Source organism: Erythrolamprus reginae, chromosome 4 (assembly GCF_031021105.1).
Source record: "Erythrolamprus reginae isolate rEryReg1 chromosome 4, rEryReg1.hap1, whole genome shotgun sequence".
Taxonomy (NCBI): Eukaryota; Metazoa; Chordata; class Lepidosauria; order Squamata; family Dipsadidae; genus Erythrolamprus; species Erythrolamprus reginae.
The window spans coordinates 33,431,318-33,445,364 of record NC_091953.1 but is presented as its reverse complement, the minus strand read 5'-3'; the positions used below and the strand labels follow the sequence as shown (position 1 = coordinate 33,445,364).

The 14,047-nt window shown below is 39.8% G+C and overlaps 1 protein-coding gene across 1 annotated transcript in view; it reads left to right on the top strand.

Moving 5' to 3' along the window:
- GAP43 (growth associated protein 43) overlaps positions 1–14,047 on the top strand; it is a 91,600-nt gene that overhangs the window by 50,211 nt on the left and 27,342 nt on the right. The window lies entirely within an intron of this gene.

Below are 14,047 nucleotides of genomic sequence, written 5' to 3'. Positions count from 1 at the left end.
TTGATGCATATTGGTTTATTTTGCACATAAAGTATGCCTCAATTATTTCAATTTATATAAAAATTATGCTGTTAATTTCAAACTTACATACTTTTTTTTAGTAAAATGGATTTGTTTCATAAAATTAGTTCTCTGGCTACAATGTGGTTGATTTTCAAAAGGATATTCCAAATATTTCTAGACAAATATGTATAAACAGTGACAATAATGGCACACAGCAAGGCCGAGGGGGGGTGGCCCTTTTGTGGCAAAAATAAACCAATAAGAACCATTTTTTTCAGTTCATTTATATTTTTCTTATATTCAGAAATATTCAATTTAGTATATCAAACCTTTTGGGGGAAAATTCCTTAGGGATTTGTAGCCTTAAAAAATAGAAATTGACACGAAATTTAAAAAGGATGGGGGAGGGGCTTTTTGATCAAAATAAAAATATAAGTCTCAATTTTTCCAGTTCAATTTTCATATCATTATGTTCATAAATGTTCAAACTAGTTTTCCAGTTGAAAAAGTTTTCAAAAAGATCAAATTCAAGTACCTAAAAAAATTATTTTTGGTCCGGTCACATACGAACAGAAACAGATTCAAAGTTATGATTTTTTTTTGCCCAGAAAACAATTAGCCACCACCCCAAAAATATTTTTTGATGATCAGCATTGTTAAATTGAGTAAATGAATGCCTAAGATTTTAAAGAATATTTCGGATTTGGAGCATAAAAAAATAAAAAGTGAAAATGGTTGCAAGCAGCCAAGGGGGGGGGGAGGCCTTATTTCTGATGTTAAAAAACCAATAAGAATCATTTTTTTCAGTTCCTTTATATTTTTCTTATATTCAGAAATGTTCAAGCTACCAATCCCACACCAACTTTAGTAAAATAGAATGCATTTTGCAAGCAAAACTATCCATAAATTGAAAGAAATTTCACAAAAACGGGGGGGGCGTGCATTATATCCGCAAAATAAACCAATAAGATTTACTTTTTTCATTTCAATTTTCATATCATTGTGTGCAGAAATGTTCAGACTACTTTCCAAGTGAAAAAAGCTTTCAAAAAGACCAAACATAAGCACTGCAAATGAAGAGTTTTCGGTCCGGGTCAGGGTGACCCGGGAACATAAGATTTGTAACTTTTTTTGCCCAGCAAAAACTAAGCCCCCCACCCCCCCAAAAAAATTCTCATAGAGAGAACCCCTGAAATGATGAACCAGCATGAAATTTCAAGTTTCATATATGCAGGGAAATTTTTTTACAGGGACTCAAACTTGGCTTCGGGTCACATACGACCCGAACAGAACAGCAGGGTTCATCTTATTAAAATGGCTTGATCACAATTTGTACAAAAGTTCTATTATCAAGGGACTTCTTCATAGCTACTTAAAAGCCAGCTCACGCCTGCTGCAAGTGACCAAACAGACTGAGTACAAAGATGAATTAAACTAAAAAAACACACACACCCAACAGTGAATAATTCCTGCTTCCACATTGCTGGCTAAGCCCTAGACTGATAGTGGTTATTATTATTTTATTTCATCCTGGGGGTGGGTGTCTTCATTTAAATTGCAATGAAGATTTACTTTTAAACATGCTTATCTCTTGTTCAAAGGAGCTAAAGAATTAGGGGACTCTTTTCAGCACATCCTAAACATTGACTAGAGTCTCTAAAATGAAATATGAGAACTTTTAAAAAAGCAAAGGATATCTTGTAGTGGTCTTAAGGACTTTTGATCTAAAACAATCTGTATTGTTTCAGGGATAGAAACAATATGTATGATATGCATCTATCATATTGTTTTTCATTTAGCTTCCAAATCTATGGACTCTGGAATGTTGCCAACAAAGCAGAGTACAAGTTGTTGTGATCACTGAGTTTTCTTGCATTTTTCTTCACAAAATATGAGGAAATGTTTTATAGTTTTAATGATTAAAATTGCAAATCAGGAAAAAAAAGTTCATTATGACAATTTCTTGGATTTCATATCATTTTTAAAAGACAACAATAATCATGCCATCTAATTCCAATGAACAATAGTTAAATACCACAGGCAATATAATATTTCTGTACAGTTTATTTAGGGACCAACAAATGGAACAGCTGCCCTGGGGTCCATACAAGATGGGCCTCCATCAAAACTATAATTTAGTCTTTTAATGTTGAAAGTTGATCCTTTTTATTCAAGTCAGTAAAACAAACCAGTTCAGGTACCGCCAAGATACAGAATTATTTAATTACTTTGGATGCAGTTAGCAGTAGACTTTTTCCACAGGGTTAATGTACATGTACATTAATGTACATGTACAGTATACATTTGATAAGTCTGAAACGGAGCATTTTTTTTCTTTCTGATGGTCAGTGGAGGGCCATACTGTGTAAAATGGAAATGTGCCTCTTCTCTAAGGGAAGGCAGTGATGTAAACATAGAAACATGGAAGACTGACGGCAGAAAAAGACCTCATGATCCGTCTAGTCTGCCCTTATACTATTTTCTGTATTTTATCTTAGGATGGATATATGTTTATCCCAGGCATGTTTAAATTCAGTTACTGTGGATTTATCAACCATGTCTGCTGGAAGTTTGTTCCAAGGATCTACCACTCTTTCAGTAAAATAATATTTTCTCATGTTGCTTTTGATCTTTCCCCCAACTATCTTCAGATTGTGTCCCCTTGTTCTTGTGTTCACTTTCCTATTAAAACCTTTGTACATGTAAAATCTTATACATGAGATCATGACTTATGTAACTTCTATGTTGTTCAGATTTGAGAGCTTGGTAAAATGAATAAATATTGAAATGGATCCAGCCAAATCTCTCATAAATTGGCCCTTTGTTGTCACATTTCTCCCTTTTAAAAATCTCATGAAAATATGAAAACTACCTAACAATGGGATAAATCACTAAATACGTGTAGTAGTTAGTAGTGCTATTGCATACATCTTAGCAACACAAATTCTAGATGCTGGCAGGGGCTGATAGCCAATTAGATTTTCTTTTTGGAAAGTCAGCTATTCACAGAATTGAACAATGCAAATCATTATCCCTTCCTACTCCAACTGTGAAAGCAATAATTCCAATTACTTAGCAACAAAAATAATGGCTAGCCATTCTTCTGCGTTTCACCTCATGTTTTTGCTGTGAAAACTTTATTTTTTTAAAAAAGGAGACTAAGAATTTTGACAAGTTATAATGGTGCAATCAACTTCATCTCCATTTAGTTCTGACATATTCAGTTTTAATGTAATGGCCTTTAATTTATGAAAACTCCTGCTATAGAAAGCCTATCAGTTCTTTGGGGAAAAAAGATTGCTTCCTTTTTTTACTATAACAAAAGCTATATGTCTGTATTATTGTTGTTATTGTTATTATTAGAGCTTCGGTGGCGCAGTGGTTAGAGTGCAGTACTGTAAGCTACTTCTGCTGATCACCAACTGCCAACAGTTTGGCAGATCGAATCTCAGTAGGCTCAAGGTTGACTCAGTCTTCCATCCTTCCAAGGTCGGTAAAATAAGGACCCAGATTGTTGGGGGCAATAGGTTTCCTCTCTTTTTAAACCGCTTAGAGAGCAGATTATTATTATTATTATTATTATTATTATTATTATTAATCTTTATCATTATCCTTACTATTAATCATCATCATCATCATCATTATTATCATCATCATCATCATCATCATCAACAACAACAACAAGACAACACAGCAAACAAGATCACTATGCTAGATTTCATATTTCATCACCAGTCGGGCGCTTCCCAAACACCTAAGACTGCATGATGTAGTGGCAAATTATGTGTGCCGACCCCAGTAAAGTGGCCTTTTGCAGTGGACAGATGGAGATTTTGTAAATTCTGATGGTTTTCAAATGTCTGCTGAAATCATTTGGCACTGCGTCAAGTAAGGTTCTACATTTAGGCAAGAAAAACAAAATGCACAGGTAGAGTATATATGGTACATTGCTCAACAGTAGTAACTGTGAGCGGGATCTTGGAGTCCTAGTGGACAACCATTTAAATATGAGATAGCAGTGTGCAGCAGCTGCCCAATAAGCCAACACAGTTCTAGGCTGCATTAACAGAGGGATAGAATCAAGATCATGTGAAATGTTAATATCACTTTATAATGTCTTGATAAAGCCACACTTGAAATACTGCATTCAGTTTTGGTCACCACGGGTGTTGAGATTCTAGAAAGAGTACAGAAAAGAGCAACAAAGATGATTAGGGGACTGGAGGCTAATGCATATGAAGGACGGTTGCAGGAACTGGGTATGTCTAGTTTAATGAAAAGAAGGATCAGGAGAGACATGATAGCAGTGTTCTAATATCTCAGGGGTTACCACAAAGAAGAGGGAGTCAACCTATTCTCCAAAGCACCTTAGGGTAGAACAAGAAGCAATGGGTGGAAACAAAACAAGGAGAGAAGTAACTTAGAACTAAGGAGAAATTTCCTGACAGTTAGAACAATTAATCAGTGGAACAGATTGCCTCCAGACATTGTGAATGCTCCAATACTAGAAATTTTTAAAAAGATGTTGGATAATCATTTGTCTCAAGTAGGGTAGGGTTTCCTGTCTAAGCAGGGGGTTGGACTAGAAGACCTCCAAGGTCCCTTCCAACTCTGATATTATTATTATTACTAGTCTTGAGTTATATTCTAGAGAGAATGTGATAACTGACAAGGCTTTGAAGAGCCTGTCTTGGAGGAGCTTAACGGTGAGCCAACCTTAGAGAAACCAAACAAAGCTCTGGACTTCCTTGCCTCAGGCAAGGCTACCAGGAAAGATAAGATCCCTGCTGAAGTTTTGAAGTGTTGCAAAGAGATCATCCCCACAGAACTGCATGCAATCTTTTGTCTCTGTTGGAAGGAAGGTGAAGTACCACAGGACATGAAGGATGCAAATATCATCACACTATATAAGAACAAAGGTGACAGGGGCAACTGTAACAACTATTGCGGCATCTCTCTTCTTAGTGTGTTAGGGAAGCTGCTTGCCCATGTTGTATTGAGGAGGCTCCAAGTGCTTGCAGAGACAGTCTACACAGAACCACAGTATGGATTCCAAGCCAACAGGCCTCCTCTGATATGGTATTTTCTCTTCGACAGCTGCAAGAGAAATGCAGGGAACAAAGACAGCCACTTTTGTAGTGTTTATAGATCTGACGAAAGCTTTTGACCTGGTTAGTAGGGACGGCCTTTATAAAATCCTCCCCAAGATTGGCTTTCCACCCCAACTCCTCAACATAATCAGGTCCTTTCATGAGGAAATGAAGGGCACGGTAGTTTTTGACGACTTAACATCATATTCTTTTGATATTTGAAGTGGAGTGAAACAGGACGGTGTCCTTGTCCCACCTCTATTTGGGATCTTTTTTGCTATGATGCTGAAGCATGCTTTTGGAACTGTAACAGAAGGAGTCTATCTCCGGACCAGATCAGAAGGAAAACTCTTTAGCCTCTCTAGATTGAGAGCAAAGTTTAAAGTCCAGCTGAAATGCTTATGGGATTTCCTTTTTGCACAGTGCTGCTGTTACTGCTCATTTTTCCAAATACCTACAACAACTCATTGACTGTTTTAGCAAGGCCTGCCAAGATTTTGGATTAACAATCAGCCTAAAAAAAAATGCAAGTCATGGGTCAGGACGTGGATTCACCTCCCCATATTACAATCTTTGCATAGGAATTGAAGGTCGTCCATGACTTAGTATATCTTGGTTCCACCATCGCTGACACTCTCTATGGATACTGAGCTGAATAAATGTATTGGTAAAGTGGCCACCCCATTCTCTAGATTCAGAAAGAGAGTATAGCTTAATAAGAAGCTGACAGAACATACAAAGATCCAAGTTTAGAGAGCCTGTGTCCTGAGCATACTCTTGTATTGCAACGAGTCCTGGACCCTTTACGCACGGCAAGAAAGAAATGAATACCTTCCATATGCTCTGTCTCCAAAGTATGCTTGGGATCAACTGGCATGGCAAAGTTCCAAATAGCACAGTCTTGAAGTGTGTTGGAATTTCTAGCATATGTTCAATATTGAAACAGCGATGTCTTTGCTGGATTGGGCATATTGTGAGAATGGATGATGTGCGGGGTCGAAAAGATATGGCGAACTAGTGCAGGGAAAGCACCTTAGAAGGAGACCACAGCTATGATATAAGGATATCTGTAAGAGGGATTTAAAAGCCTGGGGAATGGATATATTAACAGCTGGAAACCTTGACCTTTGATCAATGTTCCCTCTAATTTTTTTTCCGATGTGGGCGGAAAAGTATAGTGTCTGAGCGGCACTCCCTTCAGGACTGGGCGGCATAGAAGTCAAAATAAATAAATATAAATAAATAAATAAATAAATAAATAAATAAATAAATAAATAAATAAATAAATAAATAAATAGGAAAAAAATTCCCTTCCCTGTGCACTTAGCCATGGCGCACATAGCTACGGCTTTCAGTTTTTGAACCCTGCCCAGGAGCCAATCGCCAAAGGTAGACTTTTGCAAAAGGTAGGCGATTGGCTCCTGGGCAGGGTTCAAAAAACGTGCACTGACAGCTGCAGCTAAGTGCGCTATGACGCGCTACTCAGCTTAGAGGGAACTATGCCTCTGATCGTTCAGCTTGGAAGCTAAAGGCCTCCTCCATTTCGAGGAGACACTTATTCAGCAGGCTGAGGCAAAGAGGCAGTCCCGAACCAGTGAAATCCAGGGGACAGATAGGGGACAGGCACTCAGTGTGGAAGTGATTGCCACTCTGGGATTGGCCTTTTTAGCCACACAAGACGCTGTTCTACCGTGTTTCCCCGATAGTAAGACCCCCCCCGATTGTAAGACATATGGGGGGTTTCAGGGGGGTTGGCTAATATAAGCCATACCCCGAAAGTAAGACATATGTCTTACTTTCGGGGAAACACGGAAGTATTCAAAAGAAAAAGGAAAAAAAAGAAGAGTGTTTTTAGGCTCCTATCTCCCGATCTAAATTGCTTTTGAGCAGACCGGATTCGCGAGTGCCGGTGCATCCGCTCAGGTGGGGAAAAAATAAATAAATGTTAAGGCGCGGAAGGTAATCCGATCGGTTTGAGAGCCGGCTTCTCCTTCGCGCGCCCTGAATTCGCTTCGCCTCGCCTCCCTCAGCCACCTGCGCTCTGCATATGCCTCCGAGATGCAGACCCCCTTCAGGCACGCCGGGTTTCCCAGAGGCTGACAGCCCAGCCTCTCGTTAACCCGGCTGCCGACGGGAGGGCAGCCAGTTGCGAGCACAGTGGAGGGAGGCGGAGGGAGGGGAGAGGGAGCCCGCCTCCTCCTTCCCCGAGGTTGGACGGCGGTAGAGGTTCTGCAGGCGGCAGCGACGGGATCATTTCGGGTCTGGGCGGGCTGCTCTGTTGCTTTTTTCCCAGCCGCTACTGGAAGGGCCCGGGCAATGCCCCCAGCCGCAGGCGCAGAAGGCTTAGCGGGGACCAGCGCCGTCCTTCGCTTTGCCAAGCCGGGGAAGAGGCGGTGGCAGCGAGGCGAAGGACGGCGCTCCCCTCCGCTCAGCTCGCTTCGGACCAGCGCCGTCCTTCGCCTTGCCGCGGCGCCACCGCCTCTTCCCCGGCTTGGCAAAGCGAAGGACGGTGCTGGTCCCCGCTAAGCCTTCTGCGCCTGACTCGGCGAGGCGAGAGGGAAGAAGGAGAAGCGCAAGTGGATGCGGAGCGCCCGGGAGGCATTTATCCGCCCGGGAGGCATTTATCCGTCCTTCGCTTTGACGGCGCTGGTCCGCCTGCTCGGCTCGCTTCGGACCAGCGCCGTCAAAGCGAAGGACGGATAAATGCCTCCCGGGCGGATAAATGCCTCCCGGGCGCTCCGCATCCACTTGCGCTTCTCCTTCTTCCCTCTCGCCTCGCCGAGTCAGGCGCAGAAGGCTTAGCGGGGCTCCCTGGGCAAAGGCCAGGGCGCGGTGGCGGGCAAGGCGCATAAAAAAAACCCGGGCAAGAAGAGCCCTCCGGGAACAGCTACCTTCACCCTGTCAGTGGAGGCGGGAAACGGCGGGGGGGGTCTGAAAGGACACGCGCGCCGCGACGTTCGCACGTGGCTCCATGCCTTCCCGGCACCCGTAGTCCCCTTCACTTCCTTTGCATCGCGTCCCCCCCACCCCCCCAATCGTCCGGCCCGTAAAGCGGTACGGGGCTAGGGGTGGGTGGACGCCAAAGCCCGAAGACGAGCCGGCCCCGGTGCCCAGGACAATATAAGACATACCCCCAAAGTAAGACACAGTGGGGCTTTTGGGGGTAAAAAGATAGTAAGACACTGCCTTACTATCGGGGAAACACGGTAGGAACTCTTTCCAGAACACGATACTATAGTCTTTTAAGACTGAAAGTTGCCAGTGAATATCTGTAACATTTTAAACATCTGATTGGTCAGCAACCAGAAAACCATGAGAGGGAATCAAGCCGATGCAGCACAATGCCCAATATTGATACTGGTTTTCATTATTCGTTTCTGACTGGTTTGTGTTTCCCTAGTTATCTTTTTGGGTTAAGTTATTTCCTAATTAAAATAATCTATACTTTACAACAGTCATTCACCCTGAGAAGGAGAGAAAGAAAGCAGATGGCATTTGAAAATCTAATATTTGCTGTCCAAGAAGTAAAGAAAATATAATGTTTTAAACTTAAAATGCAAAATTGGACCAACACATTTACTGACTTCTACTATGGAAGTTTTTCAGTTCTATAAAACTTTTTCTCAGACAATAAATTAAAAGGAAAGTAGTATTAGATAATAGGACAAAGGTTCTGCATGAAACAAATTCTGTTTGTTTCAGACATAATGGTAAACTGATAAATAATCCAATGTCACTATGTTTAGAGGTTCTGTTTATATTAGTTTCTTAAATAAAAAAATGATAACTATTTGCAGAGACCTTCTATTTTGTAAAATGAACCTATTGTATAACTGTTTTTCAATTTACAGTTTAAAATGAGATATAGGGCTAATTCTCATTTTTCCAACCATGTCACAGGGCTATTTAGGTAGCCATTAATTTTATGTCCCAACCTTGTAATTTTTAAAATATAATTTGACATAATTCTTGTCATGGACCAATTTAGCATGATTCATCAATGATACGGTTGCTAAGGTGGGCTCTGCCAACTCCTATTGCTACATTAGGAAGCTGCAGGCATGCCCCCTCTCTTCTAATTGTTAAGAATTACTCTCCAGGGCCATTTTGGTATGTATTACAGACAGAACATACATCTGTCTTCTGCAGAGGCATCTGCCCATATAATGCTTGACTGGTGCTTTCTGGAATGCTTGTTAGGTCTTATTTGGGTTCCTTATAAACAGGAATTTAGCACTCTTTTGAAAAAGCTCAAGACCTGTATTTTAAACATAAATTGAATACTGTTTAGTGGAAAGATAGAAAATGAAAGAAGGAAAAGAAAGAATGAAAAAAATAGAAAGAAGAAAAGGAAGGAAAGAAAGAAAGAAAGAAAGAAAGAAAGAAAGAAAGAAAGAAAAGAGCTACCAGATTACAAGGTTTTTTTAAAAAATGTGTGAGGGTCACCCAGAAAGCAATGCACCACATTTTTTTCTTCAACAATTATTTATTTAACATAATGAAACTTACACACAAGAAAGAATGATGTTTCTTCTATACTCCCTATTTTTCCACGTAATCTCTGTCCCATTCTATGGCCTTCCTCCAGCGAGACACAAGGGCGTGTATGCTTGTCGGTACCACTCCTTATTCTGGTCGCAGAGTCATTTCTGCACTGTGTGAATCACCGAACCCTCTGTGACCAGCGACTAACCATGCTTCTGTTGACTGCAGATTCTCCGTAAACTGTACACAAACGTTTGTGAATGTTCCCAATAGTTTCTTTCTCCACAGTGAGAAATTCAATGACAACACACTGCTTGTAACATACATCACTTACAGACGCCATTTCAAAGCACTGCTGCAGCTACGCTGTCTGTCTGAAGAAACACAAAATTTACACACGCATTCCTGACAATTCAAATAATGTATATATTTTAAAAAATATCTTTATTGAATATTTACATTTAAAACAACAGAATCAAAGACAAAAATGTACAAACAAAAACAAAACGTGCAAGAGCACAAAGTTTATAATACAGTGATACCTTGTCTTACGAACTTAATTGGTTCCAGGATGAGGTTCGTAAGGTGAAAAGTTCATAAGACGAAACAATGTTTCCCATAGGAATCAATGGAAAAGCAATTAATGCGTGCAAGCCCAAAATTCACCTCTTTTGCCAGCCAAAGCGCCCGTTTTCACGCTGGTGGGATTACCCTGAATCCCACCATGGGAAACCCCACCTCCGGACTTCAGCGTTTTTGCAATGCTGCAGGGGAATCCCAGCATTGCAAAAACGGGTGCTTTGCTGGCAATGGAAGTCCAGAGGTGGGGTTTCCCATGGAGAGGAGCCTCAGGGGAATCCCATTAGTGCAAAAACAGGTACTTCGCTGGCAACAGAAGGTCCAGAGGTGGGGTTTCCCAACAAGGGGAGCCTTCGCCTGGCAACAGAAGTCCAGAGGTGGGGCATCCCAGCGGCGGTGGCAGGTTCGTAAGGTGAAAATAGTTCAGAAGAGGAGGCAAAAAGATCTTAAACTCCAGGTTTGTATCTCGAAAAGTTTGTATGATGAGGAGTTTGTAAGATGAGGTATCACTGTATATAGGTTACTTTGGTATCAGAACTTAAGCATCTAACACTTAACATGCCAGCTATTCTGCTGAGCCTTGTTCCTTACAGCCTATCTATATTTTCTTCTATTTCATTTTCTAACTTTATTGTAAACTACGCTTTATAAATTACATGGTTTATATCTCTTTGTGTTTCTTTTTCTGGGTTACTTTATTTCTCATTACTGTGATTGGTATTTCAATAGGAGTCAATGGGTGAATTTAGCAACAGTTTGTCTGCTTACTTAGTTGACCATTGTTGAAAGGATTTGTAAGATTACTCTTTACTTTTATTCGCTGTCTTTTTGAAGTGTATACAGTGTTAAAGTTTCAGATATATATTTTTTGTTTAACCAGTCGTACCACCTGTCTCTTGTGTTATAAAATTCTGTATTGGCAAATAATGTATATCTAAAGTTTCATATTCATACCATTACTGTAAGCTGAGGGGAAAAAAATGTGGTGCATTAATTTCTGGGCGACCCTCATAGTTCTGTGCTGCACATTATTTTACTGTGAACTTTAAATGAGGCTAAGTTGCCCTAGCTTTGTATTACTGATTCTGTTACTGTTTTCTTTTTTTAATGGGAAGGTGTTGTTGTTTATATGAAGAGATTTCCATGGCTGTTCTTTATACTGTTTTATTACTTTAACAGGGCAATGTGACGCTTTTTTGCCAACTTCATTCTAGTTCCATCACTACCTATGTGCTACTTCTTAGTGTTTCTGGTCTTGTACTGCATTAAAATGGTAAGGACAGGATTAATCACCAGTTTTGTTACTATAGCAACTGGTCACCAAATGTTATGCTGGTAAACTTTTCTTTTAGGTAGTGAATTTAAAGAAGTTTCATCTGCTGAGTATCTTCTTGTTTTGGAAAAACTCTACAGAACAAAATTTGACAAACATGTTAATAAATTGAAATAATATATTTTAAAATGCAATAGTTCATTTCTCTATTGTTAAACTTCCTGTTGCTCCTCCTATCTCCCTGCTCAGAACTAATTAAATGTGCCTGTTAGTATGACTCAAAAGTAATTACTATGATGTGTTTTCACACCTGGGCTTCAATGACTCAGCACAAGAGCTCAATACTGTATTCCCTTTCTGAGATTAGTGGAGCAGTAATTATTAGATTTGGCAGAATGGGTGTGTATGCAATCATTAAAGGTTTTGCCTTTGTGTCTTGGCAAATGACAAAACAAAGGAAAGGAAGTTAAAGGAAGAGTGAGACCATGAGTTGATTTGCTGCCCTACTTCATCATCCTAATGATGATGTTTAATTAATATCTTAATTCAATCCTGGATATTTTCTTTTAATGTCAGTGCACTCTGTCCAGCAATAAAAAAAAGTCCTTCAAAGTACATGAAAAATATTTCTCATTTGTAACCATCCAGTCCCTTACTAAGATTTTTTTAAAGTATTTAGGATGAGTAATAGGATTATACCATGGGAAATACTTTTAGAAAAATTGAAAGATCTATTGTTAAATTAATCTACTGTTCATAGAGTCACAACCATTCGAACCATTTTATCATTAATTTTAAAATTCATAACTCAATGGCAATTGCAGCATTCACACATTTTCTAATCCTTTAATTCTCATGATTGGCACATCCATTGCTGATTAAATCCATGTTACAGTAACGGGATTCATGGGGAGAATTGGGATTGTCAACTAGTGATATTAAATCTGTATATATATGAAGCTATTTGTTGTCCATTTATCAATATTATGACATAGAAAGAAATTATATCCAAAAGCTTGGTTGATAGTTTCAATTTATTTATTTATCATATTCAAGAACCACTCATCTCCCTCAGAGAGGGACTCTGCAGTGTACAATAAAATATTCAAAGCATAAAAACATATATGAAATTTAAAACAGACAAAGAATGTTAAAATTATTTAAAAATGGGGGAGAGACTTTCAGAATGCCAACCAGCTCCATGATTGCTTGTTCATCTGTGCAGTCAGGTCAGACGAACTTCTGTTGCTCCTGGCCTTAACCAATGGAAGCATCTGGATTTTGGCTCAGGGCATGGCTAGAGGTTTGAGGATGCATGAGCATCACTAGGTAATTCTTCAAGACTTGGTTGGCTTGAGTTATCTCTGTTAGGAGTGAGTAATTGCCTCTGTTGGTTAGGCGTTGGTTCAGAAGTTAGTTCTGGTAGTTTAAGAGTGGAGCTGCTGAGTCTGCCTCGGAGTTGGTCAACAGGCCACCTCCAGCTTTTACTGTCCTCAAGGGCTGGTGATCTCTGTGACCATGGCAAGAAGCCAAAGAGGACCCCCAGCATAGTTGTGAGCATATACTTGATCCCCTATGCCAAAGCTGACTATGGAAGTCTACTGGGGCCTGGGCAGAATAGTTAGGGTATAGCCAATCTGGTGGGATTGTAGTCTAGGACTTCTTCTTCTTCTTTTTCTTTGAAGCCCAAGGATCCTTTGGAAAAGTCATTTTATATATATATATATATATATATATATATATATATATATATATATATATATATATATATATATTTCATCCCGCTTGTTCATATTTTGGGGATGTTTTTCTATCTCGATGGCTTCCATGATTATTCTTTTGTTGTAGTGTTCTGTTTTGGAAATTAATTTGGTACTGTCGAAAACAAACACTACAACAAAAGAATAATCATGGAAGCCATCGAGATAGAAAAACATCCCCAAAATATGAAGAAGCGGGATGATACGTCTCGCTTACCAGACATCTGGAAACCAGCCCTCAAACGTATCCCAGCCATAGAAACCAGACTCAGAACACACATTGTAAAACAATCAAGTAGCCTGCAAGTTCCAACTACTCAGGATATCACGCCTAATCTACAACCATTAACTAATCAGCATACCTCAGCTACATTAATGACCCCAATTGTTACCCCACTGACTCACCACGAAGTTTCTACACAGCAGGCAATTGCTGAGCCATCAAACCACACCCAGCCACCAGTATTTATAGAAGGAAGGCAGCTCAGGTCTCGCAGTGTTCGCCTGAGAACAAGGACAGAAACACCAGCCTGAAGATGACGAGTGAGACCTCGTCGAAACGTCGCCAGAAATTTCCAAATCCTACACGGGAAGAAACCCGAATATACCAAGACCGTCATACCTGTACCCGTGAAAATCTACGAAAACACGCACACACACACACACACACACACACACACTTATTTATTTATTTATTTATTTATTTATTTACATGGATAGCAAACCAAGCAACAAATAATCATACAAAAACCACAAAAAACCCCATAATACAATAAGTATAACATAACAGTAAATAAAAAACAAAGCATACAAATACAGTACAGTGGTACCTCGACATACGAGTTTAATTCGTGCCA